General features: G+C 34.0%; 1 non-coding gene across 1 annotated transcript; it reads right to left on the reverse strand.

Annotated features, from left to right (window-relative positions):
* Positions 1-3,522: 3,522 nt before the first annotated feature.
* Positions 3,523-6,749, reverse strand: LOC112709145 (uncharacterized). The gene is made up of 2 exons (XR_011865722.1): positions 5,658-6,749; positions 3,523-3,829 (listed from the first exon to the last, which is right to left on the reverse strand). It is a non-coding gene; the product is annotated as an uncharacterized protein (transcript).
* Positions 6,750-9,733: the final 2,984 nt, after the last annotated feature.

Below are 9,733 nucleotides of genomic sequence, written 5' to 3' on the forward strand. Positions count from 1 at the left end.
TTTAAGCACAAAAATGCATGTTTTTACATTTAGGTTCAATTTAGGGATCAAACACAAAAGTATGCTATTATGGTGTTTAAGTGTAGGTTTATGTGATGAAATCCACTCAAATCAAGCTAAAATATATCGAAAAATATGGACTCATCATATCTCTATAAATTGTCATTCATATACTTTCTCCACTTTATTATAAGAAAAACCATTATTTCTTATCACTTCCTTACTTTCACTCTAAATCCTTCACCAAACTGTTCATAAGTATCACTCATATATTGTTTGGAAAGGTATCCTCTCTGAACTATGTAGCTATGGAATATGTAGATTTCCTTTTTATCCAGTCAAAGATTCATGCCTACATGAAAACATACGTAAAGTCTAGCCATGGACCAAGTCTCTATTCGCTAACGAATCGTATCTTTTGCGTTGGAGTATATATAGGATTTCTATAAACTTCACTCGAGGTAAGGATTTTATATTACTTTCTTTTATGTCATATCTTAAATGTTTTTGAATATAGGTGTTAACATTGCATGTCATGATATAATATCTCTATTTCATACAGATTATACATTATAATAACCATCTTATGTGCATTAAAGAACTGAAGGAATGATCTTTAAGTAAGAAAAAGTGACCCCAAATGACAAGATAATCAAAATGATCCTTCAGGAGAAGGTGATCGAATCGAGATGATCCTTCGATAAGTGAGGGTGATCGGCAAACTTTTGGAATAAGAACCTTCGGTAAGGGAAGGGAACTCCAATCAATACCATTCATACAAGCTACGAGAAAAAGTAACGAAAAGTACTATGAAAAGTGTGATTACGATTGTTCTTCTTTTATTCTTTTTGTTTGATTTATGATTATGTTTATTATTTCATTCAAAGATCACTTTTTTATCCAAAATTTTTTATTTTGTTTGATTTATGATATTGTTTAAGATCTTTATTTTATTCAGATCTATTCTGTTTGACTTATCTATGCCAATGTTACTATTCTTTTCTTAGGTATTATTTATTTTGCCTTGCTTTATAGCCTATGAGAACATCGAATCTGGGTTTATGAGCTTGAATTCTATATGTTTTAACATTATAGACATTTTGTTACGAGTCATGTGTCATAACATAAGTAAATGAAAAGCATCTAAAGTCAAGCCACTCCGACTAACAAAGACTTTTGAAAATAATAGTTGAACAACATTACATCATCACTGTTTTTATTTTAAAACTCAGAGTGGCCAAGATGGATACGATGACACCATATAGATAAACTATTGAGAAACTTTTATTTCTCACCCCTCTTTCTGTACCATCTTCAAGAACGATGCAATACAAAGTAATACACTGCTCGGTTGAGGTAGAAAGACAAGTGCACTATTAGGAGCGAAATATCAAAGACGTGGATATACGAAACGTTATGCGTTTACCCAAATTCATATTAAGGAGAAAGAATGGGCGATAGTTTTAGTCGTAATTATAAAAATTAAGAGATTAGGATTTTTTGTGTGTCTTATTTTATCTTTATTAAGTGATTGGAATTGTAGTTATGATGTTTCTTTTTTTATGATTATTTGATATGAGTAAAATTTGACATTTTTTGTGCCTTTATATTTTAGCACGCCCATTTTTTATGTTAGTATCTCTAGATCTACTCATATTTTTCAACTAGTAACAATTCTAATAAAAACTAGTTATTCACTATATATATATATATAACTTATTTTATATAAAGATAATTATATTTTGTAAAAAATTTCACAAGATTTTGAATATCAACGACCAATATAATCCAAATAAGACTTAAACCTAGTTTAAATATAAAAGTGTTACACTTTTTGTATCAAAGCAATGTGATCCCATAGGGCCATATTCTATTCTTGCAAAATTAATTTATTATCATTTAGATATAATTACTGTCATACAATGAAATATTTTCTATGTGATAAAATTATATTAGAAATACGTGATCATCTAAGAATAAAAGTTAGTGCTCCTAAATGTTTTGTTTGAATCTTATCGTCGTAATTGTTTGGTCAAAATGTGCATGTGTTAATGTCAAAACATAGATCATCTAAGAACACTCAACTCATACTTAAAGACATATTCAAATGCACGAGACATTGTAAAAAAAAAAAAATAAGAAATTATGCCTTTTGTCACTCTTTTGTCACTTTATATGTTTGGCATGCGTTATGTTTATCTTGTCATTATTGTTTGAATTATTGTTTGAGTTGTTGTATGATACCTGTTATGGTGATTATTTGCTTTATGACATTATTCCTTTCTTCTCTTCTTTTACATGCATACATCACGTTCGTCACCCAAGTTCTCCCACATACAAATTTATTATTTTTTAATACTTTTTAATTAAGAATACATGTGATATTATTACTAAGATTTGTTACTACTACTGATGATATGAGAATTCTTGTTAAGGTTTGGAATCAATCAAAACAAGAATCAATTTGTTAGTAGCATAGTCCAAATCAACAACGAATTCTCATAATCAAATGTTAATTCAAAGGATGTCACAATTAAAACACAAAATAACTGGGAGTTTGAAATTCCGGGTCGTCTTTCCTAGGAGTTGCAATTAAGTGTTCATTTATTGGCTGAGAGAAAAATGGGGATTGGAAAATGATGGTAAGAAGGGCAAGTAATTTAAATAGCAAAAAATAAATAAGCATGCAAGAAATTAAAGGAAAGCAATTAAAAGCAATGGAAATGGAAATTAAGTGCTAAAAAAAACTTTTGGTGATAATTGGGAAATTAAGGATTCATATCCTAATTATGGACCACAAACATGGCAATTGTGTGGAATTAATCCCAGTTAGTCAATCCTACTTGAGTATTAGTCAAAAAGGAATAATTGATTCTAATCCCTAAGTCCTAAGTCAACACTAGTGAGTCACTTAGATTTAAGGGAAACCAAACCAATCAACAATCCTCACACAATGCGGAATAGATATCCACAACTCAATTCCACCCAAACACCCAATTTTTCAACCAAGAGTGTGAAAACTAAACACGCAAGGAATTAAAAACCAAAGCAATACAAGTCAAAGCAATTAAATGCAACAAAAGGAAACTTCAAATGCAAGAAAAACCTCTTGGCAAGTAATTGAGAGCTAAGGTTACCTATCCTAGTCATTGACCACAAACACATGATGATTATGAAGAGTTAATCCTACTTAGCCAACCGTACATCGAAGATAAGTCAAGTAGGCATAGTTGATTCCAATCCCTAAGTCCTAAGTCAACACTATTGGGTCACTTAGAGCCAAGAGAAACCAAATCACTAACTACTTTAATGTATCAAACAAGAATGGACATCAATGGTTCAAGGATCACCAAAGTCATCAATTTCAATCCATGAGTGGAGAAAAACTAAGTGAAAACTAAGCTAAGCATTTCATCAAACACTTGGCGTGCATGAAAATAAAATCAAATTAAATTGCATAAAAATAAAATCTAAAATACCAAATGCAAGAAAATAAAAAAAACAACCAAAGAAAGCAATAAATGACATAGAAATATAAATTTGCATTAATTAAAATTAAATTCAACAAAAGTATCCATAAACATAAAAGTGATAAAATAAAGGAAATAACAAGAGAAATGAAGAAGAACAAGATAGAAGAACATGGAAATATAAATGAAACTACGCTAGAACAAGAATTAAAAACTGAAATTAAAAGGAAAATTAACTAATAAAACCCTAATTCTAGAGAGAGGGGGGAGCTTCTCTCTAAAAATTAAGAGAAAACATGATAAAAGCTAAGCCTAATAAAACCCTTAGTCGTCACTGTCGTCACCTCCACCTTCAGCTGCTGAGAAGCATAAAATTGAGTCACAAAACAGCATATATATGAAGTGAATGGAAATATAAGATTGATTGAAAGCATGCATGAAAACCAATCTGAAAGTAAATGGCAGTAACTTCCAATCAATCAAACACAAAACAGTGACTTGCTTGTTTATCAAAGATAAAGAAAATTAAGGAGTGTTTTTGCTATGCACAAAGAGAAAGAAAACAGTTAAAAGTTAAAAGTTAATGTTAGTTGAAAAATAAAAAGAAAGTTAAAAGTTAAAAGTTATGTTAGTAAAAAGGAAAATGGTTAATTGAAAGTGAAAAGAAAAAGACAAGCAAAGTTAAAAGTATGGCAAAAAAAAGAAAAATTAGTTGAAAAGGAAGCAAAGGTAGAAAATCAAGTGAAAAGGAGGAAAAAATTAGTTAAAGAAATGAAAATAAGCAAAAATTCAAAAGTTAGGTGCATAGTCACAAGTTCCTTAATTCCCAAAAGTTTCAAAAATTTCAAAACAAGCAAGTTTCTATTCACTTCTCAACAGTTCAAAATGCCAAAACAAGTGATACACATGTATGTGTAGAGCACATAATCAAGTAGGTATCAATCACAAGTAAATTGGCATAATTTGAAGCAATTTGGTGTTGGCAAGTTAAAACTTTAACGAACAATGCACATAAATGAAATTCAAACACCAAATTCCAATGAGGCATGAAAGTCACAAGTTGAAACAAGATTTGAAAACCTCATGATCTAAGTGACATAATGAAAGTTAGGCAAAAATAAAATGAATCAATTCAGCCACTTAGATTTAAAACCTTCAATCTTGTGAGTTTATGCAAAAGAGGCTTTACTTTTAAAAGAATTTCAAGTTTATGGTCAATTTGAAAATTCACTTGAACTATTCAATGCATAGAAGTAATTTAGCATTACACGTAAGCAAAGAAAGTTAAAAGCATGACCAAAACTTGTAAGCAAGTTCTTGAGGAATTTTCAAAACCTTTTGGCAAACAAGTTTCTATTAACACAGAAATCCGTCAATTAGAATCTTGCTGCACCAAATAACACAATGTCTATTCATGAAATAGGTTTAGTAAAAATCCAGCAGCATTTCAGTAGCAAATTGGCTATTTTCCCAATTCAACTAATCAATTCAAACTTCCTATGAATTCATTGACAATTAAAAACATAAAAACCCTATATGATTCATATGAATAAGCCAATCTTTCAGCAACAAAACATCAAAAACCAATTTAAACCAAACCAGCCAGCAACACACAACATTCTTTCTTTCAACAATGAACAAAAATACTGGCTTAAAATACAGCACCCAAAACAGCACAATGAACAAAGATAATGGATTCAGGCAGCATTATCCATCAACAACAAATTAGAAATTTAGCATCAATGAAAGGAAACATTAGCAGCCTATTGCAGCAGTTCAGCAGAAAAAAAAAAATGCAACCAAGTAGCAATTGATAACCCAAATTCAAATAGAAAATCAGTCATTCCAAAACAGCAGCAGCAGGAGAAAGTACAATTAGTAAACAACATTCTGAACTCATCCAAACAATGGTAATCAGCAAGAACACAGCAGCAATCATAATTAACAGTGTGATGAACATGAACAGAATACAGTAGCAGTGAACAGACCAGTTCCAAGAAGCAGATAGAAGGGCTATCTATTCCCAAACACCAGCAGCAGCAAGAAGAGACCTAAATCAACTATCCAGTCCAGATTCTCTAACAACCTAAGCAACTGACATGCATTTCTAACTAACTTAAGCTAAACAAAATTAACTAGCAGTAAACTAATGACTGAAACAGAACTCAATTAAAGAAAAACGTGAACCTGGGAAGCAGAATTGGAACAGAGGAAGGGTAGGGAAGAAGAAGGTTGATAATGGTGAGTGAACGGCTGGAGCAACTGAGCTGGCCTAGTAGCGCAGTGGCACAGTGACAGCGGTGGAGAGGAAGCGAAATGAGAACAAGGGCCGAGCCCTGTGCTTGTTGTCGCAGGCAGAGGAGGGAAACAGGGGTATATGAGAAACGAGGGAGGGAAAAATGGTGTGGCGCGTCGGTGTTGTGCTCGACGGGAAGGGAATCTGGCGGCTCTACTGTAGCGCGAAGAAGAGGGGTGCCGCGATGGTGGAATCGCGGAGGTGAGGCGTCAAAACAGGAAGGTGTGGAGATGCGCTGGGTGGTTGTTCGCGGAGGAAGGAGAAGAGGGTTAGGTCGCCGTGGCTCGTCGATGGTGGGGGCTACGGTGGCTAGGCTGGTCCGCGAAGGTTCGGTGGTTCTGGGCGGCGCTAGGGTTTGGACAGGGGGAAGATAGCGGGTGGTGGGTTCAGAAGTGGCAGCTGGGGGAGGTGTGTGGTGGGGATTTGAAATGGAGTGGGGGGGAAGGTTCAGACAGAGAGACGTTGGAAGGGGGGTCCTCTGGTTCGGCGCTGAGAGCACGCGAAGAGGGTAGGGGGTCGCACAGAGGGGCTGAGGAGGGAACAGGGGTGAGAGAGGAGGAAAGAGAGATGAGAGAGAAGGAAAAAGAGATGGGGTGAGGGGCACGGCGACTGCGGCGGCCGCGGGTGGTTGGAGGTGGTTGGACGGTGAGGTGCTGTGGTTTCTGGACTAGTGAAAAAGATGCAAGCTTATTGATTGGTGAATGGTTGGCTCAGAGAAGATGAAAAGAGATGAGAAGGGAAGAACAACAGAAGGGGAGAGGAGGGGGTTGTGCAGAGGTTGTGCGGCGACTACGGCGGCCGCCGGCGGTTGTGGGTGAAGGTGGGTGGACGGTGAGGCGCTGTGGTGGTAATGATGGTGAAGAAGATGGAGCAGAGAAGATGAGGGGTTCGCACCGGGGAGGGGGGGCGGTTTTCTTTCGCGTTTGTGTACGCATTCATGGGGAAAGGGCTATTGGGCGTACACACATAGAATTGAAGTGTGCGTGTGCACCCATAGTAAAATACATATAAATAAAAAATTAATAAAAAAATGTAACTATTTACATTAACTTTAAATTTAATCTAAAATTTTATTTTTCAAATCAAAATAATGGACTATTCAATTGTAATATGCACAAATAAAAATTTATCCAAATTCAACCATTCAAAAATTAATTAAAAAATTTAAACATGCAATTCAAGTTAAAAAGACAATTTAAACAAAATTACTAACTATTCACATATAAATTTTAAAACAAAAATTTATTAAGATAAGCTAACAACCAAGAGACATATTCATATACAAAAACAAGCAACTCATCAAAAATAAACTATTGACATATTCACATATTAACAATAGCCAACAATGTAACACCATTTCTAATCTCTGGCAACGGCGCCAAATTTGATGATTTGAGAATTCTTGTTAAGGTTTGGAATCAATCAAAACAAGAATCAATTCGTTAGTAGTATAGTCCAAACCAACAACAAATTCTCATAATTAAATGTTAATCCAAAGGAGGTCACAATTAAAATACAAAATAACCGGGAGTTTGAAATTTCGGGTCGTCCTCCCTAGGAGTTATAATTAAGAGTTCATTTATTGGCTATGGGAGAAAAATGGGGATTGGGAAATGATATAAATAGCTAGAAATAAATAAGCATGCAATAAATTAAAGGAAAGCAATTAAAAGTAATGAAAATGGAAATTAAGTGCTAAAAAGAACTCTTGGTGATAATTGAGGAATTAAGGATTCATATCCTAATTATGGACCACAAACATGGCAATTATGTGGAATTAATCCCAAATAGTCAATCCTACTTGAGAATTAGTCAAAAAGGCATAATTGATTTCAATCCCTAAGTCCTAAGTCAACACTAGTGGGTCACTTAGAGTCAAGAAAAATCAAACCAAACAATCCTAACATAATGCGGAATGGACATCCACAACTCAATTCTATCCAAACACCCAATTTCTCAACCAAGAGTGTGAAAACTAAACATGTAAGAAATTAAAAATCAAAGCAATAAAGTCAAAATAATTAAATGCAAGGAAAGAAAACTTCAAATGCAAGAAAACCTCTTGACAAGTAATTGAGAGCTAAGATTACCTATCCTAGCCATTGACCACAAACACATGATGATTATGAAGAGTTAATCCTACTTAGTCAACCTTACATCGAAGATAAGTCATGTAGGCATAGTTGATTCCAATCCCTAAGTCCTAAGTCAACACTATTGGGTCACTTAGAGTCATGGGAAACCAAATCACTAACTACTCTAATGTATCAAACAAGAATGGACATCAATGGCTCAAGGATCACCAAAGTCATCAATTTCAAGTCAAGAGTGGAGAAAAGCTAAGTGAAAACTAAGCCAAGCATTTCATCAAACACTTGGTGTGCATGAAAATAAAATCAAATTAAATTGCATAAAAATAAAATCTAAAATATCAAAAGCAAGAAAATGGAAATAACAACCAAAGAAAGTAGTAAATGACATGGAAACATAAATTTGCATTAATTAAAATTAAATTCAACGAAAGTATCCATAAACATAAAAGTGACAAAATAAAGGAAATAACAATAGAAGTGAAGAAGAACAAGATAGAAGAACATAGAAATATAAATGAAACTACACTAGAACAAGAATTAAAAGCTGAAATTAAAAGGAAAATTAACTAATAAAACCCTAATTCTAGAGAGAGAGGTGAGCTTCTCTCTCTAGAAACAAAGAGAAAACATCATAAAAGCTAAACCTAATGGCCCCCCTTTATGCTTCTTCAATTTGGCTTGAAATAGCTTTAGAAATGAGTTGGATTGGGTTTTGGGAGCTCAGAAATTGCTGCCAGCAAGTTGCAATTAATGAGGTCACGTACCAGGACTTGTGCGTACGATGCACACATGCTGAATCCCAACTTGTGTGTATGTACAAATTGTGTGCGTACGCACACTTAAGCTTATGTCCACTATAGCAAATTGTATATCATTTTGAAGCCTCGGATGTTAGCTTTCCAATGCCACTAGAACTGCCTCATTTGAACCTCTATAACTCAAGTTATGACCAATTTAGTATAGAGAGGTCAGGATTGGCAGCTTTTTAAATCCTTCCTTTCTTAACTTCTTCCACTTTGCGTGCTTTCCTTCCACTTCTTCAATCTATACTTGCATTGTAAGCTTGAAATTACTCAACAAACACATCAAGGCATCAAATGGAATTAAAGTAAATAAAATTTAGCAATTATAAAGCTTAAAAAGCATGTTTTTACTTTCAAGCACAATTTAGAGAAGAATTCACAAAAGCATGCTATTTCAATAGATAAGTGCAAGAAAAGTCAATGAAATCCACTCAAATAGAGAAAATAAATACCATAAAATGTGGATTTATCAACAAAGATACAAAAGTGAAAGAGAGTCTATAACAACATAATCCAAAATACAAAAGGTGATAAAAGATCCTCCACTCCGTCACCATCTTGCAACTCACCGAGTTGGGTTACAACCTACATTTGAAAAACAACAATAATATATGGTATGAGAACCAAAGATTCTCAGTTTGGTAATAGTACCCAAAACATAAGATATAAGATTCCAGGATGCCAAAGACAATCCTAGAATTTCATATCGATACAGAATATTCAAACTTAATGAAATATAATTAAATAAACATAAACCATAAACAGGGTAATCTAACTTAAGGGATTTCTAGCTAATACTAAATCACACCACTGTCCTACAGCCTTCGCCAACCTACCCTCCACGCGGTCCCATCTCCATCCCTACCTAACCTCCTCCGCATCAGACAATCATATATATTGCAAGCAAGTAAAACATAAGTAATATATATGTACATCAAGTAAAATAGTTAGCAAGTAGACATATGATTCAATTAGGCATAACTGAAGTTAAACAAAGCAGACAAGCATATAGGTGATGCATATGATGAATGCCTATCCTATTTGACTCATGATATCACTTGTTGGTTTAAA

Source organism: Arachis hypogaea, chromosome 9 (assembly GCF_003086295.3).
Source record: "Arachis hypogaea cultivar Tifrunner chromosome 9, arahy.Tifrunner.gnm2.J5K5, whole genome shotgun sequence".
Taxonomy (NCBI): Eukaryota; Viridiplantae; Streptophyta; class Magnoliopsida; order Fabales; family Fabaceae; genus Arachis; species Arachis hypogaea.